Here is a 12,972-nt window from a genome sequence, read left to right on the forward strand (position 1 = left end):
TAGATCAATGGAGATTATAAAATTCTGGCCTCTTGGAGGTTAGGTGGCAGCAATTATCAATCAGCCTCAAGGTGTATTTAATTACCATTATAGACAGCGACAGTAGATAGGTAACTGTTGGGCATGTGACCTGCCAGAACCTACGAAGTTGAGCAGAGAGCATGATGTTCTTAGGGAAAGATTGGATGTGCAATCAGCAATGACATGTTTTGACCTTCATGATGAGAAAAAAGAAAAATCAAGGGCTTGTGGACAAAGGCTTATATCTGTTGCCACAGTAACAAAGCAGCAGCCCTTAACCTGTTCTAAGCCTGTGAGTTTCAGAATTCATTGATTATGTATGCTAATATGTCTTTTAAAAGTCTTGAACTATCACTAAAAATATATAAAATAAATATTCCTTGAAATCTTTCCCAAAGGGACCTGTAGTCATTTATGAGAATTAAAAAAATCAGTGAAATGAAAGGACTGAGATAATTTGAAGGTTGTTAGAATCATGGTCTAAACTATTACTTATGTCATGGGCTTTGAAATATCATTATGACTAGTTTATTAGGGTGGGGTATTATGGAATACAGGATATAGATGGAGTCCTGACTGACATCCATCTTACAGTGAGTCAAAAGCATCTATGGACACACCTTACAGTATTTTTTCTGATCCCCAAATGCATAATTGGAATGGTTATAGATAAATGGTAACTGAACCCTCATGTTTGGTTCTCTGACCTATGAAAGAATATCCATTATTGTAGGAAGTATAAAATGAAAGTCCTCGAACCAACTTCCCCAACTCCTCACCCACCTACACAAACACATCCTAGTCAGGAGACTTTGTCAGAAGCAATACCACGTTTTTGGTAAAATTGTAGAGATAAGGGTTATATTCAAAGTCTTCAAGATTGCAGAAATAATAGGATACTTCATATTTCTCTTCAATTGGTTCGTATAGTTTCTGCAAAAACAAATTGGATTATGGTAGAGGTCAATGCACTGTTGTAAACATAACCAGGTTATAGCACCAATTCCCATTGCTGTGTATTATATCATGTATCTATTGGAAAATTTCAAAATATCCTTTTACATTTATTATGTGGTCATTGATTTGAATTTTTTTTCAGTCACCAGGAATGAAGTGAATAAAAAGCCATTGTCCTTTTAGAAAATATAATAGTATATATTCATGGTTTCCAGAGCTATATTAACTCTCCTCCTTATCACAATATGACATGCAATGAGCATGATTGATTTTTTTTTTATGCTTTAAGTTCTAGGGTACATGTGCACAACGTGCAGTTTTGTTACATATGTATACATGTGCCATGTTGGTGTGCTGCACCCGTTAACTCGTCATTTACATTAGGTATATCTCCTAATGCTATCCCTCCCCCCTCCCCCCGCCCCACAACAGGCCCTGGTGTGTGATGTTCCCCTTCCTGTGTCCAAATGTTCTCATTCTTCAATTCCCACCTATGAGTGAGAACATGCGGTGTTTGGTTTTCTGTTCTTGCGATAGTTTGCTGAGAATGATGGTTTCCAGCTTCTATTTTCCCAAGTCCCTACAAAGGACATGAACTCATCCTTTTTTATGGCTGCATGATATTCCATGGTGTATATGTGCCACATTTTCTTAATCCAATCTATCACTGTTGGACATTTGGGTTGGTTCCAAGTCTTTGCTATTGTGAATAGTGCCGCACTAAATGTACCTGTGCCTGTGTCTTTATAGCAGCATGATTTATAATCCTTTGGGTGTATACCCAGTAATGGGATGGCTGGGTCAAATGATATTTCTGGTTCTAGATCCTTGAGGAATCGCCACACTGTCTTCCACAAAGGTTGAACTAGTTTACAGTCCCTCCAACAGTGTAAAAGTGTTCCTATTTCTCCACATCCTCTCCAGCACCTGTTGTTTCCTGACTTTTTAATGACCACCATTCTAACTGGCATGAGATGATATCTCATTGTGGTTTTCATTTGCGTTTCTCTGATGGCCAGTCATGATGACCATTTTTTCATGTGTCTGTTGGCTGCATAAATGTTTTCTTTTGAGAAGTGTCTGTTCACATCCTTTGCCCACTTGTTGATGGGGTTGTTTTTTTCTTGTAAATTTGTTTGAGTTCTTTGTAGATTCTGGATATTAGCCCTTTGTCAGATGAGTAGACTGGAGGAATTTTGTCCCATTCTGCAGGTTGTCTGTTCACTCTGTTGGTAGTTTCTTTTGCTGTGCAGAAGCTCTTTAGTTTAATTAGATCCCATTTGTCAATTTTGGCTTTTGTTGCCGTTGCTGTTGGTGTTTTAGACATCAGTCCTTGCCCATGCCTATGTCCTGAATGGTATTGCCTAGGTTTTCTTCTAGGGTTTTTATGGTTTTAGGTCTAACATTTACGTCTTTAATCCATCTTGAATTAATTTTTGTATAAGGTGTAAGGAAGGGATCCAGTTTCAGCTTTCTACATATGGCTAGCCAGTTTTCCCAGCACCATTTATTAAATAGGGAATCCTTTCCTCATTTCTTGTTTTTGTCAGGTTTGTCAAAGATCAGATGGTTGTAGAGGTATGGTATTATTTCTGAGGGCTCCGTTCTGTTCTTTTGGTCTATATCTCTGTTTTGATACCAGTACCATGCTGTTTTGGTTACTGTAGCCTTGTAGTATATTTTGAAGTCAGGTAGCATGATGCCTCCAGCTTTGTTCTTTTGGCTTAGGATTGACTTGACAATGTGGGCTCTTTTTTGGTTCCATATGAACTTTAAAGTAGTTTTTTCCAATTTTGTGAAGAAAGTCATTGGTAGCTTGATGGGGATGGCATTGAATCTATAAATTACCTTGGCCAGTATGGCCATTTTCATGATATTGATTCTTCCTATCCATGAGCATGTAATGTTCTTACATTGGTTTCTGTCCTCTTTTATTTTGTTGAGCAGTGGTTTGTAGTTCTCCTTGAAGAGTTCCTTCACATCCCTTCTAAGTTGGATTCCTAGGTATTTTATTCTCTTTGAAGCAATTGTGAATGGGAGTTCACTCATGATTTGGCTCTCTGTCTGTTATTGGTGTATAAGAATGCTTGTGATTTTTGCACATTAATTTTGTATCCTGAGACTTTGCTGAAGTTTCTTATCAGCTTAAGGAGATTTTGGGCTGAGACTATGGGGTTTTCTAGATATACAATCATGTCATCTGCAAACAGGGACAATTTGACTTCCTCATTTCCTAATCAAATACCCTTTATTTATTTCTCCTGCCTGATTGCCCTGGCCAGAACTTCCAACACTATGTTGAATAGGAGTGGTGAGAGAGGGCATCCCTGTCTTGTGCCAGTTTTCAAAGGGAATGCTTCCAGTTTTTGCCCATTCAGTATGATATTGGCTGTGGGTTTGTCATAAATAGCTCTTATTATTTTGAGATACATCCCATCAATATCTAATTTATTCAGAGTTTTTAGCATGAAGTGTTGTTGAATTTTGTCAAAGGCCTTTTCTGCATCTATTGAGATAATCATGTGGTGTTTGTCTTTGTTTCTGTTTATATGCTGGATTACATTTATTGATTTGTATATGTTGAACAAGTCTTGTATCCCAGGGATGAAGCCCACTTGATCATGGTGGATAAGCTTTTTGATGTGCTGCTGGATTTGGCTTGCCAGTATTTTATTGAGGATTTTTGTATCGATGTTCATCAGGGATATTGGTCTAAAATTCTCTTTTTTTGTTGTGTCTCTGCCAGGCTTTGGTATCAGGATGATGCTGGCCTCATAAAATGAGTTAGGGAGGATTCCCTCTTTATCTATTGACTGGAATAGTTTCAGAAGGAATGATAACAGCTCCTCCTTGTACCTCTGGTAGAATTCGGCTGTGAATCCATCTGGTCCTGGACTTTTTTGTTTGGTAGGCTATTAATTATTGCCTCAATTTCAGAGCCTGTTATTGGTCTATTCAGGGATTCAACTTCTTCCTGGTTTAGTCTTGGGAAGGTATATGTGTCTAGGAATTTATCCATTTCTTCTAGATTTTCCAGTTTATTTGCATGGAGGTCTATATAGTATTGTCTGATGGTAGTTTGTATTTCTGTGGGATTGGTGGTGATATCCTCTTTACCATTTTTTATTGCATCTATTTGATTCTTCTCTCTTTTCTTCTTTATTAGTCTTGCTAGTGGTCTATCAATTTTGTTGATCTCTTCAAAAAACCAGCTCCTGGATTCATTGATTTTTTTGAAGGGTTTTTTTGTGTCTCCATCTCCTTCAGTTCTCCTCTGATCTTCATTATTTCTTGCTTTCTGCTAGCTTTTGATGTGTTTGCTCTTGCTAGTCTAGTTTTTTTAATTGTGATGTTAGGGTGTCAATTTTAGATCTTTCCTTCTTTCTCTTGTGGGCATTTAGTGCTATAAATTTCCCTCTATACACTGCTTTGAATGTGTCCCAAAGATTCTGGTATGTTGTGTCTTTGTTCTTGTTGGTTTCAAAGAACATGTTTATTTCTGCCTTCATTTTGTTATGTACCCAGTAGTCATTTAGGAGAAGGTTGTTCAGTTTCCACATAGTTGAGCGGTTTTGAGAGAGTTTCTTAATCCTGAGTTCTAGTTTGATTGCACTGTGGTCTGAGAGACAGTTCTTTATAATTTGTGTTCTTTTACATTTGCTGAGGAGTGCTTTACTTCCAACTATGTGGTCAATTTTGGAATAAGTTTGATGTGGTGCTGAGAAGAATGTATATTCTGTTGATTAGGGGTGGAGAGTTCTGTAGATGTCTATTAGGTCCACTTGGTGCAGAGCTGAGTTAAATTCCTGGATATCCTTTTTAACTTTCTGTCTCATTGATCTGTCTAATGTTGACAGTGGGGTATTAAAGTCTCCCATTATTATTTTGTGGGAGTCTAAGTCTCTTTGTAGGTCTCTAAGGACTTGCTTTATGAATCTGGGTGCTCTTGCATTGGGTGCATATATATTTAAGATAGTTAGCTCTTCTTGTTGAATTGATCCCTTTAGCATTATGTAATGGCCTTCCTTGCCTCTTTTGGTCTTTGTTGGTTTAAAGTCTGTTTTTATCAGAGACTAGGATTGCAACCCCTGCCTTTTTTTGTTTTCCATTTGCTTGGTAGATCTTCCTCCATCCCTTTATTTTGAGCCTATGTGTGTCTCTGCATGTGAGATGGGTTTCCTGAATACAGCACACTGATGGGTCTTGACTCTTTATCCAACTTGCCAGTCTGTATCTTTTTACTGGAGCATTTAGCACATTTACATTTAAGGTTAATATTGTTATGTGTGAATTTGATCCTGTCATTATGATGTTAGCTGGTTATTTTGCTCATCAGTTGATGCAGTTTCTTCCTAGCCTCGATGGTCTTTGCAATTTGGCATGTTTTTGCAGTGTCTGGTACCGGTTGTACCTTTCCATGTTTAGTGCTTCCTTCAGGAGCTCTTGTAGGGCAGGCCTGGTGGTGACAAAATCTCTCTCAGCATTTACTTGTCTATAAAGGATTTTATTTCTCCTTCACTATGAAGCTTAGTTAGCCTGGATATGAAATTCTTTGTTGAAAATTCTTCTCTTTAAGTATGTTGAATATTGGCCCTCACTCTCTTCTGGCTTGTAGAGTTTCTGCCGAGAGATCCGCTGTTAGTCTGATGGGCTTCCCTTTGTGGGTAACCCGACCTTTCTCTCTGGCTGCCCTGTACATTTTTTCTTTCATGTCAACTTTGGTGAATCTGACAGTTATGTGTCTTGGAGTTGCCCTTCTCAAGGAGTATCCTTGTGGTGTTCTCTGTATTTCCTGAATTTGAATGTTGGCCTGCCTTGCTAGATTGGGGAAGTTCTCCTGGATAATATCCTGCAGAGTGTTTTCCTAGGTGGTTCCATTCTCCCCGTCACTTTCAGGTACACCAATCAGGCGTAGATTTGGTCTTTTCACATAGTCCCATAATTCTTGGAGGTTTTGTTCATTTCTTTTTACTCTTTTTACTCTAAACTTCTCTTCTCACTTCATTTCATTCATTTGATCTTCAATCACTCATACCCTTTCTTCCAGCTAATCTAATTGGCTACTGAAGCTTGTGCATTTGTCATGTAGTTCTTGTGCCATGGTTTTCAGCTCCATTAGGTCATTTAAGGCCTTCTCTACGTTGGTTATTCTAATTAGCGATTCGTCTAATCTTTTTTCAAAGTTTTTAACTTCTTTGCAATGGGTTTGAACTTCCTCCTTTATCTCGGAGAAGTTTGATCGTCTGAAGCCTTCTTCTCTCAACTCGTCAAAGTCATTCTCCATCCAGCTTTGTTCCATTGCTGCCAAGGAGCTGCATTCCTTTGAAAGGGGAGAGGCGCTGTGATTTTTAGAATTTTCAGCTTTTCTGCTCTGTTTTTTCCCCATCTTTGTGGTTTTATCTACCTTTGGCCTTTAATGATGGTGACATACAGATGGGGTTTTGGTGTGGATTTCCTTTCTGTTTGTTAGTTTTCCTTCTAACAGTCAGGACCCTCAGCTGCAGGTCTGTTGGAGTTTGCTGGAGGTCCACTCCAGACCCTGTTTGCCTGGGTATCAGCAGCAGAGGCTGCAGAACAGTGAATATTGCTGAACAGCAAATGTTGCTGCCTGATCGTTCCTCTGGAAGCTTCGTCTCAGAGCAGTACCCGGCTGTGTGGTGTGGTGTGTCAGTCTGCCCCTACTTGGGGGTGCCTCCCAGTTAGGCTACTCAGGGGTCAGGGACCCACTTGAGGAGGCAGTCTGTCCGTTCTCAGATCTCAAACTCCGTGCTGGGAGAACCACTACTCTCTTCAAAGGTGTCAAACAGGGACATTTAAGTCTGCGATGTTTGCTGCCTTTTGTTCGGCTATACCCTGCCCCCAAAGATGGAGTCTACAGAGGCAGGCAGTCAGGCCTCCTTGAGCTGCAGTGGGCTCCACTCAGAGCTTCTTGGCCTTTTTGTTTACCTACTCAAGCCTCAGCAATGGCGGGCGCCCCTCCCCCAGCCTCGCTGCTGCCTTGCAGTTCGATCTCAGACTGCTGTGCTAGCAATGAGCAGGGCTCCCTGGGCATGGGACGCTCTGAGCCATGCACGGGATATAATCTCCTGGTGTGCTGTTTGCTAATACCATTGGAAAAGCCCAGTATTAGGGTGGGAGTGACCCAATTTTCCAGGTGCCGTGTGTCACAGCTTCCCTTGCCTAGGAAACGGAATTCCCTGACCCCTTGCACTTCTTGGGTGAGACAATGCCTTGCCCTGCTTCAGCTCATTCTCGGTGGGCTGCACCCACTGTCCTGCACCCACTGTCCGACAAGCCCCAGTGAGGTGAACCCAGTACCTCAGTTGGAAATGCAGAAATCACCCGTTTTCTGCGTTGCTCACACTGGGAGCTGTAGACTGGAGCTGTTCCTATTTGGCCATCTTGGAACCGCCCATCTAGCAGCATGATGGTTTTGACATCTGCAGAAGATCATGTTGGTGCAGTATATTGATGTAATAATTCTAATAAGACCTATGAAAAGTAGGTGGCAAGTAAACCTAATACTCGTGTAAGACACATACTGCCCGAGTTTAAGCAAAAAAATCCTACAGATTTTTAGGGCCCTGGTAAATTGGTGAAGTTTATAGAGTCCCAGTGGTCTTGCACTTACCCTTTAAGGGAAAGATCAAGTTATTGCACCTTGTACGTCTTATCATTAAAAAGGGATGCAGTGCTTAGCAGATCTGTTTTAATTTTGAAGGCAGAGTTTGGCACCAAGGATGTCCCTACAGTTTAGGGGACCCTGAAAATATTTAAAGGACCTTGTCTATACAAACAAAATGATTTAAAAACACATTATTAAATCCATTAGCCTACATGAAGCATACTAACTTATATATAAAGACTTAGAATTATGAGTAAAAGGTGAGGTATGCACATATTTATTTGGTGTTCCAACATTGAACCTGAAAACACTTTGCAGGGCCAAGTTATCATCTCTTTCCTTTGATATCAAGAGATCATGTGTCCATGTGCTTTATAATCAAATATGCTATTTCTAGCTAAGTACATATATCCCACCATGAGAAAATGGTAGCAAAGTTGTTAATGTTCACAATCCATGACTCTTTAGAATCCATCTCTATTAAAACAACATGGATGTTTTATCACAACGATAATTTTAATTTATCATGACTAAAAGTCTGAATTTTAAACAGATTCTTGGAATAGTGGTTCGTACCCATCAGCTGGTTCAGCTTTGGTACCTGTCTTATCTCCAGTAGCTTTTCCAGAACTACTACCTTCACCATGATGCTCCATGAATTTTCTCAATCCAAACTAGGTCATCTTCAGTACTTTAACTCTGAAGTTCCCTGAATCCTTTTACTTAATGATGGCTACATCATTACTCACGACTTTGCATCATTCCTTGTAACATGGGTGAATAGCGGGTTCCAATGACTCTTTCAAATGTTGTTTCTATGCTTTTCTCATGGCCACAAATGCGAATATTTCCCAGACAATGCAGGAAAATGTGAAAGACAATGCATTCATTAATCATATGAATTCACTGCTCTGAACATTATAGAATAAAGTTAAACCAAAACATTTTTCAACTTTGTCATTTCTTGAGTTCATTCTTTGGGTCCTGGTGATGACTGCATTGCTAGAATGTGATCACTTCCAACCTTGACTGTACCTGCCTTCCATAAACTGCAATCAGCATAGGCAAGGAGCCCATAGGCAAAATGAGAAGAGTGGTAAAATTCAAGCGAAAAATATCCATCCTTCATCCAGCATGGCTTGAGACCAACCTAGGAGATCATGATGTCATCATTTTGGCCTAAGGCAAAAAAGAACTGCAAAAATAAATAAATAAATAAATAAATAAATAAATAAATAAAAGAAACCTATGTTGTATGAAGCAAAGGTCTCAGAAGTTTTAGAGGAGGGAGGTGTTTGTGAAGGGGGATAGGTGATGCCCTGTTACTAGAATTACAGAGATGCCACAGGACAAATTATGCTTGCTGTCACCTCTACTACTCTAAAATACAAGTGTGGAGGTAGCACTACATCTGGAACACAGATATCTGAGAGCCAACCCAACAGCCCACACAACAGCTCAATCTCAAAGGTTGGCAGTCCCATGTTGGTATCTCATACCTCTGAATATGTTCTGAGCTTAAAATGAGAATGTGAGCAAAGGAGACTGGATCAGCAATATTATGGAAGTTCAGTTTTACACATTTCTACAAAAGTAATACTTCTTGCTTGGCCATCGTCATAGAAATAGGACCTAACCAACAGGGCCCGGGGACAACCTCATAAGCCGAAGTGCCAGGGCTCCTTAAGGCATCGGGTCAATGCCACATGTACGGGTTAGGAGTGGTTAAGAGATAGAAAGCAACCCAATGATAAGAGATGGTAATTAGGGCCCATGGAGATTTCTGACTGGGCTTCCTAGATGGCTAGTCTCAAACATCAAAGGGTACCAATGATCAGTACACCTAGGTTTAGCCTGGGGCACCCCAACTACTTGGCACTGCTGGCCACAAGCTCAGATCTTAAAAGGATTTTTTTGAAAACTTTGAAGGAGTCTTTCTGAAGTGCAGAGTCCATTGAGGCCTGAGTCTTAGAACAGGAGCCTCAGTTGCCCAGGTATAAGCGCAGAGCTATATCATGTATTTCAGAATAAAGATCCAACTGTCATTAACTCCCAGTTAGTGATATTATCTTACAAATGACATCTATTGGAATATAACAAAATAGACTATCTTGTCAGTATACGTAATTCAAAGGTTTATATGTATTAATTCTATAAGAATTTAGTGAACTCTTGTTAAGTGAATGACCCCATTTATGCCATGAGTAAATAAAAATGCTTACATAGAACTTATATCCCAAGAGTGGAGACAGATACTAAACAAATTGTATATAATTCTGCATACATGTACATGTACATAAACATACACACACACATACACACATATATACATACATACATATATATATATATGAAACTACCCATAAAACACATAAAAGTGAAGAAGCTTGGTAAGGGTATTCAGATATCAGATGTGATGGAGGCTAATAATTTAGGCAAAATGGTTAAGAACTGTCTAAGAAGATGATATTTCAACAGAAATTGCAGTGGGATAGGGGAGATAGCAATGTGAATATCTGTGAGAAAGAAGCACATATCAAGCGTGAGTTGGGTTGGGTAAGGGTTATGAGGGCCATTTTGATGGGTTTGAAAAACAGCTATGAAGATTGCATAAAAGAAGCACAATGAGCTGAAACAGTAGGAAAGCATGAGACTGGAGTAGTGACAAAATGATGAAGGGTCTTGAGGAAATTGTGAAGATTCTGTGTCTTGTGTTAATTTTGATGGACCATCATTAGAAGGTTTTGAGCTGGTGAGTACTATGACCTGATTCGCGTTTTTTACTTGATTGCTTTCATTGTTCTGTGGAGAATAGCATGTTGATGTTAAACATGGAAGCAAGATTAGAGGTTGTTGTAGTAGCTTTATGTGGTGGGGTTGTCCAAGTACATCAGAACTAAACATCCTCAGAGCATTGCACAAGTAAGTTGTTTATAATTATTTGATTGTGTTTTATATCCATATAATAATTACATCAATATGTCTCAAAAGCTATTGAATACAATCTTTAAATTTCCATGCTTCATTCAGATGACAAAAAAAGAGTTTCTAAAAGGAATAATTGTAAGCAATCTATTGTTCATAACATCAGAAAGAATAAATCTTGTACTTTAGAAATATTTGACTCTACTGACAAGGTCATTTCCATCCTAGGGTAAATATATTTTACAGTATAGGTTTTCAAATTTGTGAAGCACCCATTAGCCATATTTCAAAGTATACTCTAATGAAGAAGCTCTGACAAGAAACATTCCAAAATAAAACCAAAATATAAAATTTCATGTGATATATAGTTTTTCCTTAAATATTTCCAAGGAAAATACCTAACATGTAGGAAATTAGCCAGTCTAAAATACAACATACAGATACTGAATAATCAGTCTCTACTGCAGATGATATATATCACTGTATCATGCCAGCACTTAATCACTTTTATGGAATTACAATTTGGTTCTCACTATGATTTACTTAGTGTGGGTTGATTTATGCCATTGAGAATTTGTTTAGTTAATGAAACATTTTAATTTATGACAGAAGGAAGCATAAAATTGCTTTGAATATCTTGATTCCATTACTATCGACTGCTGGTCAAAATTTTAAATGATACGAAAAGTGACAGATAAAAGCATTTTTATTTCAACTCTCCCTATTACTTGTAGAGTACAGATTTGAAACTAAAACACAAGGAATTAGTAGCTTTAACACTTGCTTCTCCCAACTCTTGACTAGATACTGCAGCTCTCACTGACATATGGTACTGTCTGTGAAGTCTTTTCAGTGAAGCCTCACAGGGAAAGAGTGAGATGTTTCATAACGTAGTGTAATCAGTATGCTATTGGCACCCAGCACTGGGTCTCCTTTCATCTGGCCCAGATGGTACAGATCCTTGACTCTTACAGTGTCTGCCTGAAAGAAGAAAAGATTTGAAAGCAAATTGGCTCATGGTCTAGCCTGATGATTTCGGGATAATGTACATGGGTCAAAAAAAAAAAAACCAGGAGCAAGTAAAGCTTAGTTTTCTCCATTAGTGGAAGCTCATTTAACCCTTGACATCAAGTTATGTCGATTTTTATTTAATGCCTGACTTAAACTTATCTGTTTCTATACAGGAACTGTTCATTTATGCCCTTAAGTGTTTCCTTCATGCTGTGTGACTTTTCTTAAAAGAATTGAATAGGATAAGTGTTTCACAGAATCAGAGACTTCTGGGTTTCATGTAAGTTCACATGTACTTTTAAGTGTCTGGGCTAGGTATTAGATGCCTTCTTGCCATAAGGATGTGTGCACTGAGTGAATGACCTCTGTGGCTAGTGTCGACTGGATTCTCTTGCATTCTATTTTCCTGTTGGATTTGACAAATGGAAGGTACCAGCGGAAGACTGAGGTTGGGTAGTAGAAGTGACATCAAAGAGATGTCAAAATATTTATTTCCCCAACATCCTACCTACCAGGCCACAGGAGGTTGCAATGGCTGTATTCCGCATCTAACATCCTAGTTCCTGTTTTGCGGCCCTTCCCACAGAGGAAGGGACTGAGCTCTCTGAGTTTTGGCAATCACTCACTCCCCTTATATCTTCAACTTTAGGGTGGTAATAGTTCCCGTTGTTCCTAGTCCCAGGATGCTCCACTGTCTTCTTTTAGCTTCCCTTCATCATACCATGCTTTACGAAAAATTCATTCATTAAGCTGTTTTCTATATCCCTATTTAAGTGTGCCATCTGTTTCCTGCCATGTCTGGATGTTACAGCCATCTAGTCTAACGACTTGTTGAATGCTTAAATCCCCATTGTAACACCTCTTCTAAATGGTCAACTTGACCATATGCTTAAATGAGTATTGTAATAGATAATTCACTATGTCATAAGACAGCCTATTCTCTCTTCAGCCAACCTCTAACTAAATTTAATTTTTTATTTATGGCAAAATAGCAGCGACTCTTTGCTCAACTGCAGAGAAAGCATTTTCATGTTTCTGCATGGTTAGATTTCTCTGAACATAAAAAACTGGCATCTCAGATAAAGAACAAGATTTTGAACTTAACAGACTATTGAATACATAGAAACCTCTGGAAATATGTAGAGGTTCCTCATCTCCAAAAACCGTAAGTTTATACTTTAAAATTTAATAAAACCAGAGGTCAGTCATCTATATTCTAAAGAGTCATGAGTTAGGTATTTATTTTTCTTTAGAAATAATATTTGTTTACATTAGGGAGATTAGTTTTCTCTTCTACTCTAATGAGTGGGGGAGAGTAGGTGTATAGCCATTTTCATATAAACTCCAGACTCATAATGTTGTGGTTCCTTTTGTATGGTAGACACTCATTCATAAACACATGGCTAGCCATCTGGTTCTCATTACATTACCCT

The 12,972-nt window shown here is 38.8% G+C and overlaps 1 long non-coding RNA gene across 1 annotated transcript in view; it reads right to left on the reverse strand.

Moving 5' to 3' along the window:
- Positions 1-942: 942 nt before the first annotated feature.
- The window catches only part of LOC109028287 (uncharacterized), a 98,707-nt gene continuing 86,677 nt past the window's right edge, over positions 943-12,972 (reverse strand). Inside the window, exon 3 of the long non-coding RNA XR_008668395.1 lies at positions 943-954. This is a non-coding gene — a long non-coding RNA (uncharacterized lncRNA). The remainder of the gene's footprint in view (positions 955-12,972) is intronic.

Source organism: Gorilla gorilla, chromosome 13 (genome assembly GCF_029281585.2).
Source record: "Gorilla gorilla gorilla isolate KB3781 chromosome 13, NHGRI_mGorGor1-v2.1_pri, whole genome shotgun sequence".
Taxonomy (NCBI): domain Eukaryota; kingdom Metazoa; phylum Chordata; class Mammalia; order Primates; family Hominidae; genus Gorilla; species Gorilla gorilla.